The sequence below is a fragment of the Aquarana catesbeiana genome, linkage group LG12 (genome assembly GCF_042186555.1).
Source record: "Aquarana catesbeiana isolate 2022-GZ linkage group LG12, ASM4218655v1, whole genome shotgun sequence".
In the NCBI taxonomy this organism is placed as follows: Eukaryota; Metazoa; Chordata; class Amphibia; order Anura; family Ranidae; genus Aquarana; species Aquarana catesbeiana.
In genome coordinates this window covers 220,933,300-220,955,954 of record NC_133335.1, presented here as the reverse complement: position 1 = coordinate 220,955,954, position 22,655 = coordinate 220,933,300, and the positions used below count along the sequence as shown (strand labels likewise).

Genomic DNA, 22,655 nt, shown 5'->3' with positions numbered 1-22,655 from the left:
AAATGGATTAAATTCATTATTTCCCTCAGAATTCTACAAACAATACCCCATAATGGCAATGTGAAAGAAGTTTGTTTTAAATCTTTTGAAATTTATTAAAAATCAAAAACAAAAAATCACATGTACAGCAAGGGAAAAAAGTGTTTGACCCCCTGCTGATTTTGTACGTTTGTCCCACTGACAAAGAAATGATCAGTCTATAATTTTAATGGTTGGTTTATTGTAACAGTGAGAGACAGAATAACAAAATATCCAGAAAAACGCATTTCAAAAAAGTTATAAATTGATTTGCATTTTAATGAGTGAAATAATTATTTGACCCCTTCGCAAAACATGACTTAGTACTTGTTGGCATTTACAGAGGTCAGACGTTTCTTGTAGTTGGCCACCAGGTTTGCAAACATCTCAGGAGGGATTTTGTCCTCTTTGCAGATCCTCTCCAAGTCATTAAGGTTTTGAGGCTGACGTTTGGTTACTCGAACCTTCAGCTCCCTCCACATATTTTCTATGGGATTAAGGTCTGGAGACTGTATAGGCCACTCCGGGACCTTAATGTGCTCCTTGTTAAGCCACTCCTTTGTTGCCTTGGCTGTGTGTTTTAGGTCATTGTCCTGCTGGAATACCCATCCATGACCCATTTTCAATGCCCTGGCTGAGGGAAGGAGGTTCTCACCCAAAATTTGACGGTTCATGGCCTCGTCCATCGTCCCTTTTATGCGGTGAAGTTATCCTGTCTCCTTACAAAAACACCCTCAAAGCATAATGTTTCCACCTCCATGTTTGACGGTGGGGATGGTGTTCTTGGGGTCATAGGCAGTATTCCTCCTCCTCCAAACACAGCGAGTTGAGTTGATGCCGAAGAGCTCGATTTTGATCTCATCTGACCACAACACTTTCACCCAGTTCTCCTCTGAGTCATTCAGATGTTCATTAGCAAACTTCAGACAGGCCTCTACATGTGCTTTCTTGAACAGGGGGACCTTGCAGGCGCTGCAGGATTTCAGTCCTTCGCGTCGTAGTGTGTTACCAATTGTTTTCTTGGTGACTATGGGCCTGGCTGGCTTGAGATCATTGACAAGTTTCTTCTGTGTAGTTCTGGGCTGATTCCTCACCATTCTCACGATCATTGAAACTCCACGAGGTGAGATTTTGCATGGAGCCCCAGACTTAGGGAGATTGACAGTTATTTTGTGTTTCTTCCGTTTATGAATAATCGCACCAACTGTTGTCACCCTCTCACCAAGCTTCTTGGCGATGGTCTTGAAGCCCATTCCAGCCTTGTGTAGGTCTACAATCTTCTCCCTGACATCCTTGGACAGCTCTTTGATCTTGGCCGTGGTGGAGAGACTGGAATCTGACTGATTCTGTGGACAGGTGTCTTTTATACAGGTAACAAGCTGCGATTAGGAGCACTCCCTTTAGGGTCGGTTCACACTGAGGCAGCACGACTTACAGCGAGACTGCCTCAGGCGACCCAGGACACGACTCAGCGGCGACTTGCAAAACGACTTCTGTATAGAAGTCAATGCAAGTCGCCCCCAAAGTCGTACAGGAACCTTTTTCTAAGTCGGAGCGACGCAGAGAACGGGATGCTACCTAGTCGCCTGACAAGTCGTCCCAGTGTGAACCGAGGCTTAGGGGAGTGCTCCTAATCGCAGCTCGTTACCTGTATAGAAGACACCTGGGAGCCAGAAATCTTGCTGATTGATAGGGGATCAAATACTTATTTCACTCATTAAAATGCAAATCAATTTATAAAGTTTTTCTGGATATTTTTGTTATTCTGTCTCTCACTGTTAAAATAAACCAACCATTAAAATTATAGACTGATCATTTCTTTGTCAGTGGGCAAACATACAAAATCAGCAGGGGATCAAATACTTCTGTACATAAGTATTCACAACCTTTGCCATGACACTCAAAATTGAGCTCAGGTGCCTCCTGTTTCCACTGATCATCTTTGAGATGTTTCTACAACTTGATTGGAGTCCACCTGTGGCAAATTCAGTTGATTGGACATGATTTTTTAAGGCACACACCTGTCTATATAAGGTCCCACAGTTAACAGTGCATGTCAGAGCACAAACCAAGTCATGAAGTCCAAGGAATTGCCAGTAGACCTCCGAGACATGATTGTATTCAGGCACCGATCTGGGGAAAGGTACAGAAAAATGTCTGCAGCATTGAAGGTCCCAATGAGGACAGTGGCCTCCATCAGCTGTAAATGTAAGAAGTTTGGAACCACCAGGACTCTTTCTAGAGCTGGCTGCCTAGCCAAACTGAGCGATCGAGGGGGAGAAGAGCCTCCAGGCCCAGGCGGGCTGTCATGTGCCATTTACTGAGGAGTGGCTTCCGTCTGACCACTCTACAATACAGGTCTGATTGGTGGAGTGCTGCAGAGATGGTTGTTCCTCTGGAAGGTTCTCCTCTCTCCACAGAGAAACGTTGGAGTTTTGTCATCGGGTTCTTGGTCACCTCCCTGACTAAGGCCCTTCTCAACCAATCGCTCAGTTTGGCTGGGCGGCCCGCTCTAGGAAGAGACCATACCCCTTTGGAAAATTTCAAGGGTTATGAATACTTTTTTAAGACACTGTATAAACAAGTGTGTGACTTTCCAAATCATGTCCAATCAACTGAATTTGCCACAGGTGGACTCCAATCAAGTTGTAGAAACATCCCATGGATGATCAATGGAAACAGGATGCACCTGAGCTCAATTTTTAGCGTGCAGTGCAATTTGCGACAATTTTTTTTGTATTGGCACAAATCGCACGGCAAAGTATCGGAACTCGGTATCAGCGATTACTTGACCGAAAGTATCGGTACTTGTACTTACCGATAAAAAGTGGTATCGGTGCATCCCTAATTTTAACCCTCCCCTATTCTATCCAACTTGAAAAAACTTTGACTTTAGATATAATCTAAAGGTGCCGAAGTGATGAGGATTTTTTTGTTTCCCGTTGTTTCATGATGCAGCTTGGCACAGCCACCCCGAGTATCAGGAAGACTTTGCTGCGGATGAGGCAGCTCCCGAGCCTTTCATGAATTGACAAGACTTGTTAACAAATGTGGCAGCTGCCTTTGACTGTCCACTAACAGCTGCTAATATTAAATGTCTTGTGTGTGTTATTTGTTCCTTCCCAGGCAGGTATGAAGGGAGACAGAACAATGCAAAGACAGCTGGCCCTTTAAAGTGATTCTAATGCCCCGTACACATGATCGGATTTTCCGACAACAAATGTTGGATGTGAGCTTGTTGGCTAGCAAGTTCTCAAATTTTTCACGAACAAAACGTTGTCGGAATTTCCGATCGTGTGTACACAAGTCCGATGCACAAAAGTTCCACGCATGCTCGGAATCAAGCAGAAGAGCCGCACTGGCTATTGAACTTAATTTTTCTCGGCCCGTCGTACGTCTTGTACGTCACCACGTTCCCACTTTCGTAATTGTTGGCCAACGTTTGTGTGACCGTGTGTATGCAAGACAAGTTGGAGCCAACAACCTTCGAACAAAAATCCACGGTTTTGTTGTCGAAAAGTCCGATCGTGTGTACGGGGCATTAGGGTACTTTCACACTGAGGCGGTTCTCAGGTGTTTTAAAGCGGCTGAAAAACGCCTCTCGTGCCTTCCCAGTGTGAATGCCAGAGTGCTTTCACACTGGGGCGGTGCGCTTGCGGGACGGGAAAAAAACATCTTGCAAGCAGCATCTTTGGGGCAGTTTGGGAGCTCTGTATACAGCGCTCCTACACTGCCCCTGCCCATTGGAATGAATGGGCAGCGCTTTGGAAGCGCCACAACACGGGTGCTTTAACCCCTTCTTAGCCCCTTCTTGGGGGTTAAAAGTGCCCCGCTAGCGGCCGTAAAGCGCCGCTTAAACAGCGGTAAAGGGCCGCTAATGGACCCGCCTGCCCAGTGTGAAAGCAGCCATAAGCTTAATTCTTTTTCTTTAAATCACAAACATGTCATGCCTACCTGCTCTGTGCAATAGTTTTGCACAGAGCTGGCCTAATCCTCCTCTTATGCAGTCCTCCCCCGGCGCTCCTGGTTTCTCCCCCCTTCAAGTACCCTCATAGTTAGCTGTTTTGCTATGGAGGCACTTGTGCAGGCTCGATCCCAAGCTGGGTTGTTTGCATCTATTGACACACACAGCGCGGCTCGGCTCTGCCGTTCATTTCTCATTAGATTTATTTGACAGCAGCATACCTCCCAACATTTTGAGAGGGGACTGAGGGACACCTACTAACAAATGTATGTAGGCATAGGTCACACCACCCGGTCACACCCCCTGTAAGGAGAATTAACCAAAAAAAAAGGTTAATAAATGCACAAGGGACTTTTTTTTTACCACTACTATTCCTTTGTATTGGCTTTTAAAATGTACAAATGCAGCCATTTAGAATTTGGAAATTGGATGAAAGGTTTAGCCCTGGGAAACACTTTTTGAAAGATAAAAAGTGCATCCTATATACACTTATATAGATCAGACCAAAATGAGGGACAAATGAGGAGGAATGAGGGACAGAGGGACAGAAAGGGAGAGAAAGAGCAGCACCGCTGCTGCCGGGCACAATGCTGGATCAAAATCAGTTCAGGTAAGTATTTGAGGGGAGGGGATCACAGAAAGTTTTTTACCTTAATGCAACCTTCTGTCTTTACAACCACTTTAAATTTCCAGCCCGCCCCATAGCAGATATACTGCTACAGGGCGGGGCTCCTGTGCAGAATCACGTATATATACATAATTCTGCACTTCCGCCTAGGGGTGGCACGTGCGCCCACACCACCGGTGGGCCCCTTCTGCTGTGATTACTCACAGAAGAAGCCAATGTATGGGTACTGGATGTATGCTGGCATCTGCCGATCGCCGGGCAGAGATACAGAAAGGAACTCTGCCTATGTAAACAAGGCAGGGCGCCGTCTGACAGGAGGGAAAGTAATAGATTTTGTGTCCCCTGCCAAGCAGGGAATAAAATGTATCACTTCTCTTAGTAAAAGCAGCACACACAGTGCACAAAAACACTGGCTAGGCACACAGTTAACCCTTTGATCACCCTAGCTGTTCAACCCCTTCCCAGCCTGTGTCATTAGTACAGTGACAGTGCATATTTTTAGCACTGATCACTGTATTAGTGTCACTGGTTCCCACAAAGTGTCAGTTAGTATCCAATTGTCTGCGGCAATATGGCAGTCCCGCTATAAGTCGCTGATCGCCGCCATTACTAGTATGAAAAAATAAATAAAAATTCCAGTATATATCCCATAGTTTGTAGATGCTATAACTTTTGTGCAAAGAAATCAATATATGCTTATTGGGATTTTTTTTTTACCAAAAACATGTAGCAGAATACATATTTACATATTGGCCTAAATTTATGAAGAAATTTGATTTTTAAAATTTTTTATTGGATATGCAGAAAGTAAAAAATATATTTTTTTTTTTTTTGCAAAATTGTTGGTCTTTTTTTTTATAGCACAAAAAAAGAAAATGCAGAGGTGGTCAAATACCACCAAAAGAAAGCTCCTCAATTTGTGGGGGAAAATGATTTTATTTGGGTACAGCATCATACGACTGCGCAATTGTCAGTTAAAGTGACGCAGTGCTGTATTGCAAAAAATGGCCTGGTCATGAAGGGGGGTAATTCTTCCAGAGGTCAAGTGGTTAAAACTCTACTTGTATCTTAAAATGTCCCCCCACCTAGTGAGCTCACTGTGTAAATTAAAACCAGTTACCAGTACCTACCTACCTGCCTCCTCCTCGCACCGATTCCCAGGCTCATCACTCATTTCCCCACCACTTGAAAACCCGCACTGTCATTTGAAAGAAAAGTCAGGTATAGTGCAAGAAGAGGTGCATGATGTCATCAGTAGACCAGCAGAGGAAGAATCCAACTGCCAGTGATGTCACACGCCTCATCTCATCTCGCTCATACATCACACCACCTCATCCTGCTGAGAGGGGGAAAAAAAAGGTCCCCCCCCGCCTCCCCAAAATCTCAAGGAAAAGTCTTTTTCATTGCAATGTTGTACGATGCATAAAGAGGTGAGATGCATGATGTCATGCACCTCTTCTCACGCATTGCACCGTACAGTACAATAACCAGGAAAAAAAAATAAAAATACTTTTATCCCTCGAGATCTCGTTGGTATGGTGATGCAGCCTTCCCAGGGGGCACCTATGAGCCCCCTAGCTATGTCACCAGTGCCTCAAAAGACCAGAAAGTGGGAACCCAAGTCATAGAAATAATAATTTCTTTTTTTTTAGTATCACTATAGGAAGATTTTGCAGAGGTGCATGCTGAGGTGAGTTTTGTGGAAGGGGGTAAAAGGTCTGCTTTAAAACTAGATTCCAAGTGTCGTCTTTCTAGTGTTAAAAGCAAATGTCTACTGAGCAGAACGTTCGTTCAAAACCTCACCGGTACAATCCAGGGTCCTAGCCAGAATCCCATCGTGGAAGCAGAGAGGCATCTTAACAAAAAAAAACTCAAATCTGACTGGATTCATTATTTACTGCATCACAGGAAATTACTAAAAGTGTCAACTACCTGCACTAAGCTCCTAGGTCTATATGCCTGCTGTGCCCATTAGGGGTGCAACGGATCAAAAAAATCACGGTTCGGATCGTTCCTCTGATCAGGAGTCACGGTTCAGATCAACAAAAAAAAAATCTCCCCCACTGTAATATCCACAGTCTCCCCCACTGCTGTAATATCCACGTCATCTCCCCCACTGTAATAATATCCACGTCATCTCCCCCACTGTAATAATATCCACGTCATCTCCCCCACTGTAATAATATCCACGTCATCTCCCCCACTGCTGTAATATCCACAATCTCCCCCACTGCTGTAATATCCACGTCATCTCCCCCACTGCTGTAATATCCACAATCTCCCCCACTGCTGTAATATCCACGTCATCTCCCCCACTGTAATATCCACAATCTCCCCACTGTAATAATATCCACATCTCCCCACTGTAATAATATCCACATATCCCCCACTAATATCCACATCTCTCCACTGTAATAATATCCACATCTCATAATAGAAGCCGTCCGCCAAGCTGGACAGATCAGATCCACGATGAGGGGTTAAGGGGTGATGACGTCAGCGCACGCCGCCGCCGGGTGTACCAAGATGGCCGCCGCTCCGGAGCTAGACTGAAGCCGCGGCCTTTCCTAAGCCCGAGGCAGCGGCGCGCTCCGCGGAGCGCATGTGTACCGATCCGAACAGGGTGAACCGTTCGGATCATGGATCGCTGAAGATCCGTTGCACCCCTAGTGCCCATTATGAGGGGTTTCCATCCCTGTGCTGAGTACTGAGGTCTGTACACCGGCTGTGCCCATTATGAAGGGTTCCCACCACCCCTGCACTAAATACCTAGGTCTGCAAACCTACCATCTCTGTATTGAGCTCTCAGATCTGTATACCTGCTATGCTCAATATGAGGGGTTTACATCATCTCTGACCTGAGCTTCCAGGTCTGCACACCTGCTGTGGTCATTATGAAGGGTTCCCATAATCCCTGTACTAAGTTCTCAGATCTGAACACCTGCTATGCTCAATATGAGGTGTTCCCATCATCCCTGTATTGAGTTCTCAGATCTGCATACTTCCTGTGATTATTATGAGGGGACCCCACCATCCCTGACCTGAGCTTCCAGGTCTGCACACCTGCTGTGGTCATTATGAAGGGTTCCTATAATCCCTGTACTAAGTTCTCAGATCTGAACACCTGCTATGCTCAATATGAGGTGTTCCCATCATCCCTGTATTGAGTTCTCAGATCTGCATACTTCCTGTGATTATTATGAGGGGACCCCACCATCCCTGACCTGAGCTTCCAGGTCTGCACACCTGCTGTGGTCATTATGAGGGGTTCCCATAATCCCTGTACTAAATTCTCAGATCTGAACACCTATGCTCAATATGAGGGGTTCCCGCCATCCCTGTATTGAGTTATCAGATCTGTATACCTGCTGTGCCCATTATGAGGGGTGCCCATAGTCCCTGTACTAAGGTCTCAGACATGAACACCTGCTATGCTCAATATGAGGGGTTCCCGCCATCCCTGTATTGAGTTATCAGATCTGCATACCTCCTGTGATCATTATGAGGGGTCCCCACCATCCCCATCCTGAGTTCCTGGGTCTGTACACCTGCTGTGCCCACTCTAAGGCGTTCTCACCATTCCTGCTGGATTTCTTATTTATTTTATATCATGGAAGGTGTAGAAAACACAAAGGTGGACTAGAACACCCCAAAACTCCCCAGAAGTTTCCCACAGGAAAAGAGAACTCGCTATTGTAGTATCCAAGACATAAAATCCGGAGGCTGACCTTGTCCACCAAGCTCCACTTATACCTACAATATCACTATTTAGGTAGAACCTATAGAACTTGAACCTATAATTTATACACAGAGGTGTAACGATCTGCTGATTTTCGGATCGTTAGTACGGTGCTTTCGACTGCCGATTCCAATTTTTCGGACGACAAAAGCTCGATGCGCAGACTATAACATTTCAATCGTACGTGAACACAACGTCCGACTTTTATTTAAGTAGTACGGTTTTCGTCTGAAAAAAATCGTAAGAGCAAGACTACGCAAGCTCAGAAACGAAAGAATACATACAAAACTAGTCAACACATTACGTCACTTCTGACGTTGAATTCTGTCGTACGAGAATTTTTGTATGGTGAGTAACCTCTTCACTTTCGATATCAGACTAGCATGCAACAAAAAACAGACAAATGTTTGTCCGAAAATCTGATCGTGTGTACGAGGCTTTACTGTGAATACAAGCCTTCAGTTCAGGGGTGAGCTCACTGGAACACGACAGACAAGGTGGTGTGAAAGGTAAATGGCTCGGCAATCCGCCAATCGCATGCTCCCTGCTGATTGTGAGCTCTAGCTTTGCAGAGAGACCACAGCCGATTTAAATTGGAAGGCTTTAACCACTTGCTTACTGGGCACTTAAATCCCCCTCCTGCCCAGACCAATTTTCAGCTCTGATGCACTTTGAATGACAATTGCGCGGTCATCCAACTCTGTACCTAAATGAAATTTTTATCATTTTTTTCACACAAATAGAGCTTTCGTTTGGTGGTATTTATTTTTTGCTTAACAAACAAAAAAAGATAGAAAATTTTGAAAAAAAAATCATGTTTCATAGTTTGTTATAACATTTTGCAAACAGGTAGTTTTTCTCCTTCGTTGATATGCGCTGATAGGCTGCACTGATGAGCACTGATAGGCACAGATAAGGCGGTACTGATGACCACTGATAAGATGGCACTGATGGGTGGCAGTGATGGGCACTGGTAGGTGACACTGATGGGCAGCACTGTTTATGAGGCACTGATGGGTGGCACTGTGGGCACTGGTAGATGGCACTGTTGTGCACTGGTAGATGGCACAGGTTGGCACAGATGAGCTGGCGGGAGCTCTCCTTGATCGGGACTGATGTCCCTCTGAGAGCCGCCAGTGATCGCTATCAGCAAGGAGAAAAAATAGCCGATTACCGGCTCTGTTTACATCACATGATCAGCTGTCATTGGCTGACAGCTGATCACGTGGTAATGGGTCGGGATCGAGTTATGGGTCGGGATCGAGTTGCGATCAGCCGAGTCTCATAGACTCACTGATCACAGACGCGCCGTGCGCGCCCTGCAGGGGGCGCGCAGGCCGGTCAGGCACAGGGGGACGTCTGTTGACGCACTCCCGACACAGTAGGTCCGCGCTGTACCCATCATTCGGCTATAGTGCGGATCTGCAGATCTATATACTAGAATAATATAGGCTCTGCAATTACTGAGTACTGGAAATTCTAGTTGCATGGCTTTCATACCGATCCACTGGCTTCTGTACTTTCTGAGGCATTGAGTGCAATAAATATATAGACCAAGAGTTTCTAATCTTCCTGCTTGTTTCAGGCCAGTGACCCAGAAGGTGTTAAGGCCATAGACAAATTGTATTCTTAAAGGGCCCACAATGGCTGCAAACCATCTGCATGGAGTTTGCATATTCTTCCTTTGCTTCTATGGGTTTCCTCTGGGTTCTCCAGTTTTTTCTTACCCCCTAAAGATACTGATTAGGTTAATTGCCCCTGGTATATGAATGCATTAAGATAAAAAACTTCTACCTTTACAACCACTTTAAGGTCAATATGCGCCATGGGACGATTGCCTAAAACGCAAGCAATGAGAACAATCTGACCATTTTCTATCACAAACTTTCCCAGTGTGTCCTGAGTAACCATGGTTGAGTACTCTCACGTGATGGTGTGTTTTCTCCCCAAGGTGAGCCTCTTCGGAGGTAACCTCCTTCCATAGCGGCCTTTGCACAAAAGTCCTTAGGGCCCGTTTTGACAGGCTTTTGTTCGCATCAGATTTGCATTCTCATACAAGTCTATGGGAAAACAAAACCCACTTAAAATAGATCAGATTGTCCTCAGACTGATGTCACCGACACAAGACCAGGCCCTGACTCTCATCAGAATGATAACGTATTGGCAGCCCGAGAATCAGGAAACAAATTTAAGTTGTTTGAATTGATTTCAAACATAGAAAAAGTTTAAAATATCATCATGAAGTATAGTGCTGAGAAAAAGTAATTGCCCTCTAAACCTAATAACTGGTTGTGCCACCCTTGATGGCAACACCTGCAGTCAAGCAATTGCGATAACTGGCAATGAGTCTTTCTCATCACTGTGGAGGAAGCTTGGCCCACTCTTCTTTGCAGAATTGTTTTAATTCAGCCAGATTGGCGGGTTTTCCAGCATTAACGGCCTGTTTAAGGTCATGCCACCGCACCTCCATTGGATTTAAGTCTGGACATTGACTAGGCCTCTGTAAAACCTTAATTTTGTTTTTTTTGAGCCATTCAGAGGTGGACTTGCTGGTGTGTGTAGGATAATTGTCCTGCTGCATAACCCAAGTGCGCTTGAGCGTGAGGTCACTAACTGATGGCCGGACATTCTCCTTCAGGATTTTCTGGTAGAGCCCAGATTTCATGGTTCCATTAATTATGGCAAGTTGTCCAGGTCCTGAAGCTTCAAAGCAGCCCCAGACCATCACACTACCACCACGTGTGACTGTTGGTATGATGTTCTTTTTATGAAATGCTGTGTTAGTTTTAGGACAGATATAACGGGACCCACATCTTACAAAAAGGTCAGCTTTTCTCTCATCAGTCCACAGAATATTTGCCCAAAAGGGGATAATCAAGATGTTTTTTGGCTTTTGTGTTCTTTATGGTCAGCAGTGGCTTCGGCCTTGGAACTCTCCCATGGACGCCATTTTTGCCCAGTCTCTTTCTTATTGTTGAACCATGAGAACACCTTACCCGAGGCAAGTGAGGCCTGCAGTTCTTTAGATGTTGTTCTTTTATGACCTCCTGGATGAGTCGTCGTTGTGCTCTTGGAGTAATTTTGGTCGGCCGGCCGGCCACTCCTGGGAAGGTTCACCACTGTTCCAAGTTTTCTTCATTAGTGGATAATGGCTCTCACTGTGGTTTGCCGGAGTCCCAAAGCCTTAGAAATGACTTTGTAACCCTTTCCAGACTGATACATGTCAATAACTTTCACAGCACTGTATATAGGAGAGAAGGGAGGGGTTTTATTTTGGGGGAGAAATTTTCTAATACAGCAGATTTCCTAACCACTAATCCCTCGAAGGATTATGGCCGGCCAACTGTCTCTGCTTTAGCCTAAAAAAGGTTGGTAACTGAATAGGATGTAAAAAAAACTGTACCAAGGAAACGTGGAGGCTGTTCTTGACTTCTAAAAATGTTAATTCTTTGGCTATCAGCTTCTGTGCTTTTTTGCATTACCGATTAGGAATAAGTATGCAAACCAGGAGCTCTGACTTCACTTGCTGCATGCTTGTTCAATGTTACTGACTCAAAGTAAGTATTAAAGCTAGAGACAGTCAAGTACCTAGAAATTGAAGGAACATTTACACTGAGGTTGAGCCCTCAATTGGTGTCGGCTTTGGAGGGGCGGCGCCTTCTATTTTTACAATGCAAGCACTGTTGACTTTTTTTTTTTTTTACTTTATTGAAATGTCATGACATTCATTTCTATGCACTGCAGCTGAGCCGCAGCACATGAAAGCACAGATACAAAAAGAGTGCTGCGGTGCAGAAAAATGCAGGCATGCTGTAAACATCACATCACCTTATCTCAGATCTTTCAAGAGCATTATATGAAAGAACACATCGGTGGCATGTCTTTAGACATGCATGCTCCTCCCTGATGGCCACCGGGTGCTGTAGACCTTAGCTGTGCAATCTGCTGATTGGTTGCTTGAGAATGCATGTCTAAAGGGATGCCGCCTGTCTGTTTTCATCCAATCCGATCCACCAGACGAATGGCAAATAGGACCGTCAGCGGACATGTCACTGCTAAAATCCGCCGCTCCATAGGGGACCTGATTGGACAGCCCGTGTAAAAGGGCCCCAACTAAAATCTGGTGCAGTGGTTCTCAACTCCTGTCCTCAGGACCCACTGGATTTTAAGTATTACCTTGGGGAGGTGCAGACTAGAATACTGCAATCACTGAGCAGCGGATGATATCACCTGTGATATATTTCAGTTATCTTGCAAACCTGGCCTGTTAGTGGGCCCTGAGGACAGGAGTTGACAACCACTGATCCAGTGGAACCAATTACCTTCAGAAGGCACCTAATGCATCAATAGAGTCCATCTGTGAATAATTTATTCTCAGTATAAATACAGCTGTTCTGTGAAGCCCTCAGCTTTGTTAGATAATCTTAGTAAACAAATCGCATCATGAAGGCCAAGGTACACACCAGACAGGTCAGGGATAAAGTTGTGGAGAAGTTTAAAGCAGGGTTAGGTTATAAAAAAAATATCACAAGTGTTGAACATTTCACGGAGCACTGTCCAATCCATCATCCGAAAATGGAAAGAGTATGGCACAACTACAAACCTACCAAGACATGGCCGTCCACCTAAACTGACAGGCTGGGCAAAGAGAGTATTAATCAGAGAAGCAGCCAAGAGGTCCATGGTAACTCTGGAGGAGCTGCAGAGATCCACAGCTCAGGTGGGAGAATCTGTCCACAGGACAACTATTAGGTTACTTTCACACTGGGGCATTGGCGATAAAGCAACAATATTTTTAGCTGCGCTTTACCGTCACTTTTGCGGCCACTAGTGCGGCACTTTTAACTCGCGCTAACAGCCGAAAAAGGGTTAAAAGCGCCGCTGCAATGGGCAGGGGCACTGTAGGAGCGTGTGTATACACACACTTGTGTCCAATCACAGCACCGGTTGGCAGGCGGCTTACAAGCCCCGAAGCAAGCCAGTAACTAACATGTATGTTGCTGTGCTTGCCGCCTGTTCCCAATATACTTACAGTGACTGGTCGGCAGCTGATTAAGTAGCACACTTGAGAACTGGTCAGACTACAGTGTGTATATATATATATATATATATATATATATATATATATAAACCTACACATTCTTGTTACTGCATACATAGAAAACCCATGCCAAGAAGTTTATTTACTAAAGGCAAATCCACTTTGCACTGCAAGTGCACCTGGAAGTGCAGTCGCTGTAGATCTGAGGGGGACATGCAAGGAAAATAAACAGCATTTTTGCTTGCACATGATTAAAATCAGCAGAGCTTCCCCTCAGATCTACAGCGACTGCACTTCCAGGTGCACTTCTAGTGCAAAAAGGATTTGCCTTTAGTAAATCAACCAGAGTTTAAAATTGTCCACAGACACACGTAGGGTTGCCACCTTATCCCTTTAAAACCGAACACATATGAATTACACAGGTTCTGTGGCTGATTAACGTGGTAATTAAGCTCACTTGGTGCCTTATCTGCATTAAATTAGCCTCAGAACCTGTGTATTTCATATGTGTTCGGGTTTAAAGGGATGAGGTGGCAACTCTACACACACGTCTCGTGTAAAATTCCCAATTTGCTGCGCAGTGGTGCCATTTACGGCTACTAGAGCTGCACAGTTAATCGTTACAAGATCGTGATGTCAATTCAACCTCTGCCCCCAATCTTAATCCAGCATTTCCATGATTCATGTAACAAGTGCAGAGCAGTTCCCAGCTATCAAATAAAAAAATCAGCCAGCAATGTTTAAAATTGTGTCTTTGTTCATTTACAGATCAAAGGGATTAACTTCAGTCTGTAAATGAAGTCAGTTTAACCAGTTCTGGACCGCCAGTACACTTCAACCCGGCTGTGCAAAAATCAACGTACCTGTAGGTTGTCCGCACGCAATGCCGGTGACCTGCTCCACTTGGCTCCGCTGTGTCCAATTAGCAGCAACTGCAATAGCCGCTGGCCACCCGCAATCGCTCTCAGGAAGGGCAGAACGGCGGTCTGCCTATGTTCATAAGGCAGACAGTCGTGTCACAAAGATCTGTGATTCCTGGTAATCAGGAGCACAAATCTGTCCGGTGTCAGAAAACACTCCCAGGGACCAGTTAACCATTTGATTGCTCCTGGTAACACCTTTCCTGCTGGTGTCATTTATACTGTGACAGACACTAAGGTCCCCAAAAAAGTGTCACTTATGCCGTGTACACACGAGCGGACTTCTCGTCCGCCTGAACTCCGAAGGACTTTGACGGAGCTCCGAAGAAACGGACTTGCCTCCACACCAAAGTCCAATCGTTTCAAACGTGATGACGTACGACCGGACTAGAATAAGAAAGTTTATAGCCAGTAGCTGCCCCTGCGTCGTTTTTGGTCTGTCGGACTAGCATACAGACAAACGTTTTTTCCGATAGGAATCGAGTCCATCAGAAAGATTTAAAACATGTTCTATTTCTAAGTCTGTCGGAATTTGACAGAAAAGGTCTGATGAAGCCCACACACGATCAGAATGTCCGACGGAATCGTTCCGTCAGACCTTTTCTGCTGGAAAGTCCGCTTGTGTGTACGCGGCATTAGTGTTTAATTTGTCCACCACAATGTCAGTCCTGCTAAATATCACTGATCACCGCCATTACTAGCAGAAAAAAAAAATCCCTAAATCTATCCCATAGTTTGTACATGATAACTTTTGCGCAAACTAATCAATATACACTAATTGGGGTTTTTACCAGAAAAATATGCAACAGAATACATATTTACCTAAACTGGTGAAGATTTTTTACATATTTTTGGATGTTTTATAGTAGAAAGTAAACATTTTTCAAAATGGTTGTGCTTTTTTGTTCATAGTGCAAAAAAAGAAACCGCAGAGCTGATCAAATACCAAAAGAAAGCTCTATTTGTGGGGAAAAAGGAAATACGTTTTTTTGGGCACAACATCGCACGACTACACAATTGTCAAAGTAATGCAGTGCCATATTGCAAAAAAAAGAAAAAAAAGAAAAAGGGCCTGGTCATCAAATCCTTCCGGGGCTGAAGTGGTTAAAGCAACCTCATCAAGTAAAAATTGTTTTATTAAATTGTTCCTGTTTAACCCCTTAATTTACTCTAATCAGCCTTATTCTCCTCCATTATTAATTAAAACTTTTGTTTGCTCTAATCACTAATATGTTTATGCACTTAACATACGTTTTACATGAAAAAAAAAAAGCACAAAATTAAATTTGTAAAAATAACTTTTCAATGCTTTGCACCAGAGGTGCACAAAATGGAAGTTTGTGCCGAAACCGAAGATGCACTTGGCTGAAAACCATTTAACGAAAAAAAAAAAATATATAAAAAAAAAAAATAGTATTTTATTCAATTTTTTAAATTAACATAAATATAAAATTGGCCATTAGTGGCAAAAAAGCGCTCAAGAAAACGTATCCCTTTAAAATTCTATGTAGGTTTGTTGTGCTTCCATTGTGGCATTAAATCCTGCTTGCTGCATTTTTGGTCAAGAGGAAAAAAAAACCCCCCAAAAAAACGAAGTTACGTACCGGTAACGTTCTTTCGCGGAGTCTTTCAGGACAGCCACCTGAGAGACCTTGGCTCCTCCCCTCTGTTGGAAACACCGCGCCAGCTTCTATAAATTTCCTCCTCCCCTGCTGGCTCCTCAGTTCTTTAAAGAGCACCTCCAGTCCGCTGGGGAGACACAAGAACATATGATACACAATTCATTAGATCACATTTCCTGTAAGGAAATCTCTATGTCTTAATACACAATTGGGTGGGTAACCGGCTGTCCTGAAAGACTCCAGGAAAGAACGTTACCGGTACGTAACTTCGTTTTCCCCCTAATCGTCTTTCAGGACAGCCACCCAAGAGGATAAACGAGCACTTACCCCTAGGGCGGGACCACAGCTTGTAAGACCTTACGTCCAAAGGTCTGATCTTTGGCTGACCAGAGATCCACTCTATAGTGCCTTACAAAGGTGGCAAAGCTGGACCAGGTTGTCGCTTTACAAATCTGTTCCGGCGTTGCTCCAGCTCTCTCTGCCTTTGACGCTGCCATTGCCCTTGTGGAGTGTGCCCTGATACCCTCTGGGACCTGCATGCCTCCTAACCTATAAGCCTGTTCAATGGCTACTTTTAGCCATCTGGCTATGGTGCGTCTTGAGGCCTTGTGCCCTTTTCTTGCTCCAGAAATCAAAATAAATAAGGAATCAGTCTTCCTAAAATCTTTTGTTGCTTCTAAATAATGTAAAACGCATCTCCTCACGTCTAGACTATGGAACCTTACTTCTTGTTCCTTAGAGGGATTTGGGCAAAATGATGGTAACACAATCTCCTGGCTTCTGTGGAATTTCGATGCCACCTTAGGCAGAAATCCCGGATCCATCTTAAAGATTATGCGATCCTGACAAATCTGAAAAAAGGGGTGCCTTATTGATAGGGCCTCTATCTCACAGACCCTTTTGGCTGTAGTAATTGCCACCAAGAAGACTGCTTTAAGCGTCAGCATCTTCAGGTTGCAACTATCCAATGGTTCCAATGGGTCTGCTGTCATAGTTTGCAGCACCAATGACAGATCACTCTTTGGAAAGACTGTACTTTGCATCAGTCTTTGCCTGCTCAGCGATCTAAAGAGTCTGATTATGCACGGATCAGATGCTAATCTCTTTTCCTGGTAAACCGAAAGTGCTGACACTTGACTCTTAAGCGTGCTAAGACTTAGGCCTCTTTCACACGGGGCAGATCAGTGATGATCCGCCCCGTGAACACACGCTGGCTCAGCGGGGATCGCTCCGCCGATCCCCGCTGAGCAGGAAGATGACAGGTCCATCGCTGCACACTGTGCAGCGACGGACCTGTCAGAGCGCCGCTCTCCCCTATGGGGGGATCGGATGATGACGGTCCGTAGTGTCCGTCGTCATCCGATCCGATCCGAAAACGGATGGAAAAGTAGGTTTTTCCTCCGTTACACTTTTCGGATCGGAGCGGGGTCGGATGTCAGCGGACATGTCACCGCTGACATCCGACGCTCCATAGGGATGACTGTATGTCCGTTTTTCATCCGAAAACGGAAGGATGAAAAACGGACATACGGATCGTCCGTGTGAAAGAGCCCTTAGTCCTTTGTCTATCCCGCTCTGTAGAAATTCTAGGACTGCTACTAATCTCTGTATATTGAAGTTATTGTCTGTGCACCATCTGTTAAAACACCTCCATACCTTCTGGTAGATGTTATGTGTCTCTATCTTTCTGCTTTTCAGCAGTGTCTATTAAACGGTTTGAGAACCCTTTTGCTTCCAGCAACTGCTCCTCAGACACCATGCGGCCAAGTTCCATCTTTCCACCTGGGGGCAGTGTACTGGACCCTGGGAGAGTAGATCTTCCTGGATCGGTAATAACCAGGGGGGTTCTACTGCGAGTTCTCCGAGCATAGAGAACCACGGTCTCCTGGGCCAGTAAGGCGCTATGAGAATTAGTGTTGTATTCTCCGTATGCAATTTCCTTATGCCCGCTGGTAGTAGTACTGGTGGGGGAAAGGCATAGCATCTGTTGAATGCCCACCTTTGTGCTAACGCATCTACCCTGAGCGCTCCGTCCTCTCTTTCCAGGGAGAAGAACGCTCTGACTTTCCTGTTTTCCTTTGAGGCAAACAAGTCCACCTGAGGTATTCCCCATTTCTGAGCAATCTGCTCAAATACCTCCTGCTTTAGCACCCAATCGCCTTCTCTCACTTTTTTCCTGCTGAGGAAATCCACCACTTTGTTTAAATCCCCCTTCAAGTGGACTGCTGACAACAAGAGTATGTTTTCTTCTCCCCATTCCAAGATTTCCTCTGCTAAGGACCACAGGGTTCCGCTTCTTGTTCCCCCCTGTTTGTTTACATAGGCGATCACTGACGAATTGTCAGACCTGACCTGTAAATGATGACCCCTCAACTTTCTGGAAGGCTTGAAGTGCATAACATACTGCTCTCAATTCCTTCCAGTTGGATGATCTCATCCTCTCCTTTTCCCAAGTCCCTTTTGTTATCTGAGAGCCTAGATGTGCTCCCCACCCTACGCCGCTCGCATCTGTGGTTAAGATTCGGGAAATGGGTAGGCTCCACAGCCGTCCTTGGTTTATGTTCTCTGTTCACCACCAGAAGGTTCTTTTTACCCTTGCTGGCAATAGAACCTTGGTGTCTAAGGATTACTGCCTGTGATCCCATATCTTTAACAGGAACATCTGCAGTGGCCGGAAATGTAGGCCTGCCCACTGTACCGCTGGGATTGCAGATGTTAACAGTCCCAGTGTTGACATTATCTGCCTTATGGCACATGGTAAGCTGGCTTGTAGTATGCTTACTACCCTCTAAATTTTTTCTATTTTCTCTTTGGGTAGAAACACTCTTTGTTGCGCTATGAGTCTATGACATACCCTAGGTATATTATTTGCTGAGTGGGTTGTAGGTTGGATTTTTCCAAATTTACCAGCCAACCTAGACTCTCTAAGAACGTTTGCGTATATTTGAGGTTTTCTAGTAACTTCCTGGGCGACTCTGCAAACAGGAGAAGGTCGTCCAAATAGGCAATGACGGATATGCCTTTGACCCGTAATGGTGCCAGAGCTCCGGCCAGAATTTTTGTAAAAATTCTGGGCGATGAGGAGAGGCTGAAGGGTAGAGCCTGAAATTGAAGGTGCATGATTCCCTCTTCTGTCTCTAATGCTAATCTTAGGAATTTCTGACACTCCTGGTGTATCGGAATGTGGAGGTACGCGTCCTTTAGGTCTAGGGAAACCATATAACAGTTTGGTGGCAATAGCGCCCTTACTGAATATATGGAACCCATTCTGAACCTCTTGTAGGTTATAGACAAATTTAGAGGTTTGAGGTTGAGGATTGGTCTGACCTTTCCTGAAGTTTTCTGCACACCGAATATGTGGGAGTAGAAACCCTGACCTCTCTCTTCCTTTGGTACCTTTATGATCACCCTTTGTTCTTTGAGTTCCTTTAGGGATCTCATTAACCCTCTGGCCCTCCTCTTGTCTTTTGGCAGTGATCTTGAGAACTCTAGACGATATCCTTCCTTTATTGTTCTCAGAATAAAATCGGTTGGAAGATATTTCTTCCCATTGCGGGAGAAAGGCCCCCAGTCTTCCTCCCACTGTGACTACTCTGTCATTTTTTGTGGGTTTGCTCAGGAGGACGAAAAATCGCTCCTCCTTTGCCTTTCCCTCTCTGAACCCAAGGTTTCCTCTGGGTCTCCATTTTAGGAGTTGTAAAGCGGGATCTTGTATTCCCTCTTTGCCTCTTCTTATTCTGTTGTGGCTGATTCCAATTTGCTTTACGCTTCAATAGGAACGCCTTCTTTCTATCTGCGGTTCAGTCCAGGACCTTCTCTAACCCTGGTCCAAACAGCAGGTCCCCTGTAAAAGGAATCCCGCAGTTTGGCTTTGGACGCGCAGTCTCCCTGCCATGTCTTTAGCCACAGGGCCCTTCTTGTGGAATTGGCTAGTGCGGAGGATCTGGCTGCCACCCGAACCAGTTATGCGGAAGCGTCTGCGATATACGCAATGCCTCGCAGCAGTGTGGGAAATGAAGCTAGGATCTGCTCCTTCGCAGTTCCTTCTTCAATATGAGCCTGTAATTGGTTTAACCAGAATTCTACGTTCCTGGCCACCACCATAGCTGGCTTCAGGCTACCCACTGTCGAGTCCCATGATTTTTTTTTTTTTTAATAACGAGTCCACCCTTTTATCCATCGGCTCGGATAGAACCCCCTGTCCTCAAATGCCAAGTCCGTGTGCCTTGACATCTGCGAGAAGGCTGCATCTAATTTTGGAGTTTTGTTCCATACTGATGCTGGATCCTCAGTGAAGGGAAACCGTCTTTTTAAGGCCTTTAGAAAAAAAAAAATAGTTCTTTCAGGTTCCTGCCACTCTTTCTTAATAGCCTCTATTAGGACCTCATGAACAGGGAAATTCCTCTTTTCCTGTTCCCCTAAGCCCTCATACATCTGATTGTGCAAAGATAATGGTTTCTTTTCTGTTGATATACCTAGTGTGGTATAAATGGCCCCTAAAAGATGATCTACCTCTTCTAATGAAAGTTTGTATCGGGATGGCTTTCTGGAATCCCCATCCAGAACTTCCCCCTCAGACTCTTGGGAGCCGGATGTTGCACTGTCAGGTTCCTCTTCCGCCTCCTCTCTAAGGGCTACTGAAGGACCTGCGCTAGTGGAGGGTATTGCCTGCGTTTTTGGTAACGTTGTCTGTGTCGGAGGAGCAGTCTGAAGCTGTGGCATTTGAAACCCTTCAAAAAAGGATTCAAAAGTATGACAAATTCCTTAACAGATGTCGCCAGCTCACCCTGCTCTGAAGAATGTTCTTGTACTAGTTTGATAATACAATCTTCACATAATGCCTTTTCCCAGGAATCGCTAAGGGTAACTACAGGAAGGGCACCTTTTTTTTTTTTTTGAAACATGAGGGGCCCTGGTTTTTTGTTTTCTGAAAAGACATAAGAAAAAAAACCCCACAATAATATACAGTACCCTCCCCTGCATAATTGCAGGAATGCAATATTTTCATTTGGGCTTGCCTCACCAGGGGCCCTATGAATCCACCCTCTGACACCGGAGGGTCCTTTACCTACTCCCCCCTCTTACATATGTCCAACACTAAATGTAGAGAGGGGGGGGGGGGGGGGGGGTTCAGGCCAGGGGAGCTCCACCCTAGGTTCCCCTTACCTTTACATGGCTGGAGCTGGTCTCTGCATCTGCCATCTTTGTGTCACCTCCGGAGCCTCTGCTGTCGCTACAGGATGAACGGCTCCTCTCCAGGCCATGCCTGGCCCCTTTTCAATATTCACGGCCAGACCCAGATGCGCACGCCCCCTTCGGCCGGATATGACATCACCCGCCACAGGCCGTGCAGTCCCAGTGCCTGGCGTGGTTGCTGTTACACACGCTGCTGGGGGCATGAGACTGCAGGATCTGCGCTCGGTGTTGAAACAACCCCCCCCCCCCCCCTGCACTCAGGGATGCCAATATGAAGAAAAGGTTCTGACCAGGTTAGTGGCATAACCGCTGTAGGTCTGCACACCAACATCTTCCCTGGTCTGTCCTAGGAGTTTCCACTCCTCTTTCAGGACATGCTGCCTGAGCCTCCTCTGGCTGGTTCCTGTGGTGTCTCCCCTTTGGAGGAAACACAAATAACTGAGGAGCCAGCAGGGGAGAAGGAAATTTATAGAAGCTGGCGTGGTGTTTCCAACAGAGGGGAGGAGCCAAGGTCTCTCAGGTGGCTGTCCTGAAAGACGATTAAGGGGGGGGGGGGACACGCACCTCCCAGTTCAAATGTAGCAAGTGCACCCATTATGTTTTTGATGCAGTTTGAGTCAAGACCTATGAAAAACATACCACAATAGTGCTGAAACTAATCAATTAAGCGACAACTTATGAAAATGGTTGTCAACTATTTTCATAGATTAATTGGCCAGCATGCATTATTTGTTTACATATCAGGAAATAGTGTAGCACACCATCCATACATGCCAGTAAGTGCTTGTGAATGTGTAAGAAGCAATGCCTCATGGGACATGTAGTCCTGGGCAAGAAGTGAGTGGTTCTAAAAGCAGACTTTTTTTTTTTACCTTGCTATAGGGGCACTCTATACTATAGAGCTTGCTATTGGGGACATACTGAAGGCAGGAGGAGCCAGAAGCATCAGTGGAGCCCCAGAAAAGAATCAGAGCTGCTCTGTGCAAAACCCATTACAAAGCAGGTAACTTTTTCCCCACAAACTTTAAAGACTGCGCAGGGAAGATCAGCATCTGAACCCAGAGAAGGTTGAGGCTGATAAGACTGGAATATAAGGAATTACATTAAAAAGTAATTTACTGCCAGTATGGTGCATTATATTTAAATCCTCATGGAAAGAGAAAAAAAAAAAAAAAAGCTAATTTTCATTTTAACCCCATTGTGACAGATGAAACACATGCTGGTGCTAAATGTCTTAGGCCTGGTTCACACCTGTGTTTTTTGCAGAAACGCACTACAGTTCATTTAACATAGTTTCCTATGGTTCACATTTAGGCTTTTTTTTCCCAGCTGCTGCATATTTGGAAAGAGGTCAAGGGCTTTTTTGGTTTAATAAACTTCAAGGGAGAAGCTGCAGAAGTGTATGTAGTGCATTGTTACCACAATTTGCATTTTTTAATCTGCCCAAATTGGCCGAAACGCATAAAATAGCAAATTTTCTAGTCTACGCCTTCAAATTTTCCCATCACTGGTCAATTTGACCCCACT

General features: G+C 45.1%; 1 long non-coding RNA gene across 2 annotated transcripts in view; it reads left to right on the top strand.

The window, feature by feature from the left end:
- LOC141113550 (uncharacterized) overlaps positions 1 to 22,655 on the top strand; it is a 31,694-nt gene that overhangs the window by 2,984 nt on the left and 6,055 nt on the right. Inside the window, exons 2-3 of one of the 2 annotated variants that reach the window (XR_012236783.1) lie at positions 15,223 to 15,432; positions 22,011 to 22,131. This is a non-coding gene — a long non-coding RNA (uncharacterized lncRNA). The remainder of the gene's footprint in view (positions 1 to 15,222; positions 15,433 to 22,010; positions 22,132 to 22,655) is intronic. The other variant, XR_012236784.1, reaches the window with a different exon arrangement.